Here is a 6,676-nt window from a genome sequence, read left to right as displayed (position 1 = left end):
CCAGACACCAACTGGGTGTCCTACAATTCAGTTCAATTCTGACACTACCCAAAGTTATTGTCAGACTCCACCAGCTTAAAGGCTCAGTCCCATAAAGTTGCCCTCACTTCCTATGCTGGTCACAAGTGTCAGGTCCCCAGATTACCTTAGGTTCAACCTGGTCGTAACATTGGAGGGTTCCCACAACTCCCTACCCCTCCCTTCAGTGGTTTCCTGAGAACAGCTCACAGAACTTGGGAAGACAGTTTACTTCAATTTGCTGGTTTATCATAAAAGATATCACTTGGGTTTTCCTGGTGGCACTGTGGATAGGAATCCGCCTATGAATGCAGGGGACCCAAGTTCGATCCCTCGTCCAGGAAGATTCCACATGCCTCGGAGCAAATAAGCCTGTACGTCACAACTACTGAGCCTGCATGCTGCAAGGACTGAAGCCTGTGTGCCTAGAGCCTGTGCTCTGCGACGCGAGAAGCCACTGCAATGAGAAGCCCCTGCATCACAACTACAGAGTAAATCCCAGTCTCCCCGGTGCAGCAACAAAGACCCAGTGCTACCAAAGATAAAGAAATCAATTAAAAAAAAAAAAAAAAGCTATAGCTTCAGAACAGCCAAGTGGAAGAGATGCAAAGGACAAGGAAAGCGAGGGACTCAGGGGCACGCCATCCTCCCGGGGTTCAATGTGCTCACCAACGCAGAAGCTTTCTGAATCTCAACTGCTGAAGAGGGTATAGACCTTCCCCTCCAGCCCCCGTCCCTCACCCCTGCCTGGAGGTCCGGCAGGAGATCTGGCCACTTGGTCTTCCTGGTGACCAGCTTCACCCTGAGGCCATCTAGAAGCCCCATCCCATAGTGATCTCATGAGCATAAACTCAAGTGTGGTCAAAGAGGCTCTGTGAAAAACGAAAGCTCCCCCTATCACTTGGAAAATCCCAAGAGTTTTAGGGGCTCTTGGCAGGAACCAAAGACAAAGACCAAATAAAATTTTGTATCAGAGCACACAGACCCATAAAGACCCAGATGACAGAACCTCCTAGGAGTTAAGGCCACAGTATTCATCTAGGACGAGACCAGGGAGCCTGAATTTGGAGTGAGCATTCTTAGAGGAGCTAATGCAGAAGACCCAGAGAACACAATAGGAAACAGACTACACTGTGTTTCTGGTAATCCAGCTAAATCTCTTGAAAAGTGCCCTTCTTGGTTAGGAGAGAAATATTTTAAAAACAACATTCAAGGTTCAATAGTTTTTGATTCAGTGGAGAACTGACAGTGAGGTCAAGTTGTGTTACCTGTGTTATTTATTGGATTTTCCTTGCACATGGTACAGAAAAGCAAAACTTGCATATCCTGAAATTTGCAATTTGCTAGTTATCATGGAGACTGGTACATCACTGCTTATTTTTGTCCTTAGGCACTGTGTCAGGATGAATTAGGTTTTTGCCTTCCCAAAATAAAACTAATGAAACCAAAGTTTATTTCTCATACAAGGTGTCTATCCTGGATGAGCAAGGAGGCTCTGCTCATCATTATGACTCAAATACTGGCTGATAGAGGCTTCCTCTTTTTTTTCCCCTAGCCACAACTATGGACCATGTGGGATCTTAGTTTCTCGACCAGGGATCGAACTTAAGCCCTCCTGCTGTGGAATCGTGGAGCCTTAACCATGGGACTGCCAGGGAACTTCTAAGTCTTCAACTTAACATTGCTTCCATAGCTGCTGACAGCCAAGAAGATGTGGGAGACTGCTCACTGGTCTTAAAACCGCTATGAAGGGACAAACATCACTTAGCTTACATTTCGCTGGTGAGGGCAAATCCCCATAGCTAAGGGTGGCTCTCTGGCTGTGTGCCCAGAGTGGGAGAAGCCTCTGTGAACAACCTTGTACTTACTGCCACAAGATTCATATTTAGGTTTTTTAGGGGGGTTGGGGAGAAGGCAGTGGCACCCCACTCCAGTACTCTTGCCTGGAAAATCCCATGGATGGAGGAGCCTGGTGGGCTGCAGTCCATGGGATCACTAAGAGTCGGACACAACTGAGTGACTTCACTTTCACTTTTATGCATTGGAGAAGGAAATGGCAACCCACTCCAGTGTTCTTGCCTGGAGAATCCCAGGGACGGGGGAGCCTGATGGGCTGTCGTCTATGGGGTCACACAGAGTTGGACACGACTGAAACGACTTAGCAGCAGCAGCAGTAGGGGGAGTTGGAGGTGGGATGTTATTGATTTACTTTTATTGAAATCTAATTGATTCACATTAGGTTTTAAAGACTTTTTGAGTTACTGTCCTTCCTTTGAAATGGGAGAAGAATTGTTAAAGAACTCATCAACAGAGACTTCCTTAGTGGTCTAGTGGCTAAGACTCTGCGCTCCCAGTGCAGGGGGCCCAGGTTTGATCCCTGGTCAGGGAATGAGATGCCACACGCTGCAGCTAAGAGTTTGCATGCCACAACTAAAGATCCCACATGCCACCACCAAGATGGAAGATCTTGCATGCTGCAACTAAGACCCAGTGCAGCCAAAAAAAAGAAACTCATCATGATACAGAAATGGAGGAAGGAGGCCAACTGTGGGGTTGGTTAAACACCTAATTACAAGTGTGAAGAACCATCCAAACAGCAGCTAAATGACAGAAGTGCAATTCCACCAAGTCTAAGGACTCTCAGCCACATTAAAAGGTGTCTTGTCCTCCAAAGTAGTGGGAAGTTTGGAGAAAGAGAATTCCACATATGAAACAAGTTGATTTTCACATGGTATAGAAAAGCAAAACTTGCATATCCTGAAATTTGCAATTTGCTAGTTATTGTGGTGATGATAACTAGTTCTCTTATCTGTTCAGATTCCCTATTAACACTCCTCAAAGTGAGGGTTCCAAGAAACAGCAAACATCCATATCTGAAGCGCAAGGAAGGGAAGGTGAGTGAGAAGGTTAGGTCCGTCACTGGAAAATCAAAGATCTTTTCATTAACATAAATATTCTTTTATTTCTCCTGTCTTAAAAAGTAAACAGGGACTTCCCTGGTGGTCCAGTGGTTAAGAATCCACCTGCCAATGCAGGGAATATGAGTTCAATCCCTGGTCCGGGAAGATCCCACATGCTGCGGAGCAACTGAGCCCATAACCACGACTCCTGAGCCTATGTGCCCTAGAGCCACGCTCTGCAACAAGAGAAGCCACAGTGAGAAGCCGGTGCACCGAAACGAGAGGAGCCCCGGATGGCTGCAACTAGAGAAAGCCCCCAGGCAGCAATGAAGACCCCACTCAGTCATAAATAAATAAATTTTAAAGCAAACAAAAGAAACAACAAAAAGTCCATATTTGCTGTTCCCAGCCCCTCTCCCACTTCTTTTATTGAAATACAGTTGATTTATAATGTTGTGTTAATTTCTGCTGTACAGCGAAGTGACTCAGTTATCCATATATATATACTTTTTCATATTCTTTTCCATTACAGTTTATCACAGGATACTGAATATAGTTCCCTGTGCTACACAGTAGGACCAGTTCTTTGCTGAACCCACTCCAATCATGCTGTTGCTTGTACCACTTCACTGGACCTGCCTCCTTCAAGTTCTCCATGTCATGTTGTAGACACAGTTCGTTCTTTTAATAGTTTACACAGCTTCACAACTGGATCACCCACACTTTCTTCATGTGGCTTCCAGAACATCACACTCTTAGTCTCCTTCCTGCTCCTGTCCACTCTTCAGACCCCTTTCCTGGGCCGCCTCCTCCCAGACATCTAACGTTGGATGAGCATCCTAACACTGGTTCCGTGGCTCGGGCCTTGGAACTGTTCCTTCTCGTCTATGCTCCTGCTCTTGGTGACTTAGTCCAGTCTTCCAGTTTGAACTGTTGCCATCTACTCACCTCTCGCAGCTTCTCCAGCCCAGACCTTTATCCTAAATGCCAGGCCTATATATTCAACTACCTTTGTGGCATCTCCCCTCAAGGGCACCTCAAGTTTAACAGTCCTGATCTGATCCCTTTAAAGTCATTCCTTCAGGCATGTTCCCATATAAGTTAAAGACAACTCATCTTCAAGTTGCCAGACTGAAACCTTGAAGCCATTCTTATCTCTTCCTTCTCTCACACCCACATCTGTCAGCAAATTCATTCTGCTTTATCTTCAAATTATAGTAGAGTTTATCCCCTGCTACCATCTGGCCCAAACCACTTCCATCCCTCCTGGATTTCTATAATAGCCTACAAAAACTAGTTTCTCTGCCTTTTCATTTGCTCCCTTCGGACTGTCCTCAACACAGCATTCAAAATGATCTTAGATCACCACACTCCACTTAAAATCCTCCAACGGCTTCTCTTTTACTTAGACTAAAAGCCCAATTCACTGAAGTGCCCTACAAAGGCCAATAGGACCTGCCTCGTCACCTTAAAAAAAAAATTATGTGGCTGCAAGCCAGGTCTTAGTTGCAGCACCTGAGATCTTTATTGCCACATAAGGGATTAGTTATGGCATGTGGGATGCAATTCCCTGACCAGGGATGGAACCCAGGCCCCCTGCATTGGGAGCGTGAAGTCTTAACTGCTAGACCACCAGGGAAGTCCTTGCCTCTCTACTTTTCCTTCTCTCTGATCTAGTCCCTCTGACTCCATATGTTCCCCTCAGAGCTAGGCATGCTCTGACCTCAGGACCTTTGCATTTGTTAAAACCTCTGGCTTGACAATCTTCCCCCAGATGTTTAAAACTCTCACCTTCTTCACCTCTTCAAGTGTTACTTTCTCACTGGGGCCTCTCTGGCCTCTAGAATCCACCAACTTCAAGTTCATTCCAGCACTGTCCCTCTTTTCAGCTTTATTTTGCTCCACAGCATTTTTTAAAAAAAAACATGGTCCTATAATTATGAAAATGTTTAACATGCATAACACTAACACATTTTACTTATTTTATTATCACACCCTCTCTACCCCTAAAAGGCAAGCCCCATGAGGGCAGGGATTTTTGCCTGCCACATACCTGGTTCCTAGAACAGTGCTTGGCACACAGTTAAGTGCTTAGCAAGTATTTTTTAAGTTAGTGGCTGTTAGCGACAACCCTGACCCCTCTTTTAGTTTTATTTTCATTCTTCTTTTTCTTTTTTTTAATAATTAGTCTTGTAAATACGAGCTATTCAGTGTTCAAGACACTTAGGAAACAATAGTAACAGGGTCAGATTTCAGAGGACGCAATTGTTCCTCCAATTCTCTTAGCAAACAGCTTTCCTGTGTCTTAAGGAGGAAATTCTAGATTATAAAAAGGGTTATTTCTTATGATGTCTGCAGCAAGTAGGACACATTAAATACCCAGGTTCTGATTAGGACCTGAAGTAATCTTCATGCAAGCTCTGTGTCAGAACCTGATTTTCTCTTTTGGAGCTTCAAAAATAAAATCACTATTTTTGGATAACTAGGTATTTACCTGAAGAAAATTGCTTCTATTTCATGGCTTTAAGACAGGAAGCTGAGATGAGCCTGCAAGTCATACTCAGATTAAAAAAAAAATTTTATTCCGCACCACCACACACACCGTATGGCATGTGGGATTTTAATTCCCTGGACAGGGATTGAACCCGAAACCCCTTCATTGGAAGCATGGAGTCTCAACCACTGGACTGCCAGGGAAGTCCCATACTCAGATTTTTTAAATTTAGCTCGTCAAAAACTCTCCTTACAGATACTGTTTGGGTCAAGATAAAGAAAAGGGTATAAGTTAGAACTAAGAGATTTATTTAACAGTCAACACCTAACACCTCTAGATGTCTGTAAACCAAGTTTAGATTTGTGGCCAAGGATCATTCAGAGAGGCTGGAGGAAAAGCACTTGGATTAAACACAGGAACCAAGTGGATCCAGGGATTAGAAGCGCTGCAGAGATTTGCCCAGTAGTCTAGTTACGGCTCCAAGCTTCTACTGCATGGGGTCCAGTTTCCATCCCTGGTCAAGGACCTAAATTCCCACAAGTCACAGGGTGCAACAACAAAAAAATAATAAATTTTTTGTCTTTAACTTAAATTAAAAAAAAAAGAAGTACTCCAGAGACTACCCACTGATTTGCTTCTCAAATAGCCCTGGAGGCGCTTTCTCAAAATACAGCAGACTTCCACATACTGTCTATTAGTATTATCATCACTTGCCCCTGGAAAGCTTTAAACCCTACCCTTTTCTAGTATGAAACCTGAGAGCACAATGCCTATTATTACTGGGTGTCTATTTCCATCTCATTGCATTGTATTCTGTAGGTAACAATGAACTGGAATTTCAAGCACAGGTTGTTAGGAATGGAAAGAACAAATTTATGAGGCCCTGTGAAAAAGACAGTGGGTGTGATTTGTTACTCCAGAAGGGTGAAGTGTTAGTCGCTCAGTTGTGTCTGACTCTTTGTGGCCCCATCAGGCTTTTCTGTCCATGGGAGTCTCCAGGCAAGAATACTGGAGTGGGTTGCCATTCCCTTCTCCAGGGGATCTTACTGACCCAGGGATTAAACCCGTGTCTCCTGCATTGCAGGCAGATTATTTATCATCTGAGCCACCAGGAAAGCCCCAGGAGGGTGAAAGGAAAGGAAAACACAAAGACATTCTGAGGTTTCAAGCCTGGATGATTGGGGAGGTGGGGACACTGAGAAAATGGAGGAAGACAAAAGGCCACTGTTTGGAGGGAGGAAAAGGGAACCTGTGATACAATCCT

The 6,676-nt window shown here is 44.4% G+C and overlaps 1 long non-coding RNA gene across 1 annotated transcript; it reads left to right on the top strand.

The window, feature by feature from the left end:
* The first annotated feature begins 525 nt into the window (after positions 1–525).
* Positions 526–5,972, top strand: LOC120861507. The gene is made up of 2 exons (XR_005720556.1): positions 526–5,110; positions 5,146–5,972. It is a non-coding gene; the product is annotated as an uncharacterized LOC120861507 (long non-coding RNA).
* Positions 5,973–6,676: the final 704 nt, after the last annotated feature.

Source organism: Oryx dammah, unplaced genomic scaffold (genome assembly GCF_014754425.2).
Source record: "Oryx dammah isolate SB20612 unplaced genomic scaffold, SCBI_Odam_1.1 HiC_scaffold_3, whole genome shotgun sequence".
Lineage (NCBI taxonomy): Eukaryota > Metazoa > Chordata > Mammalia > Artiodactyla > Bovidae > Oryx > Oryx dammah.
Note: the sequence above shows the minus strand (reverse complement) of the source record. Positions and strands in the feature narration are given on the sequence as shown.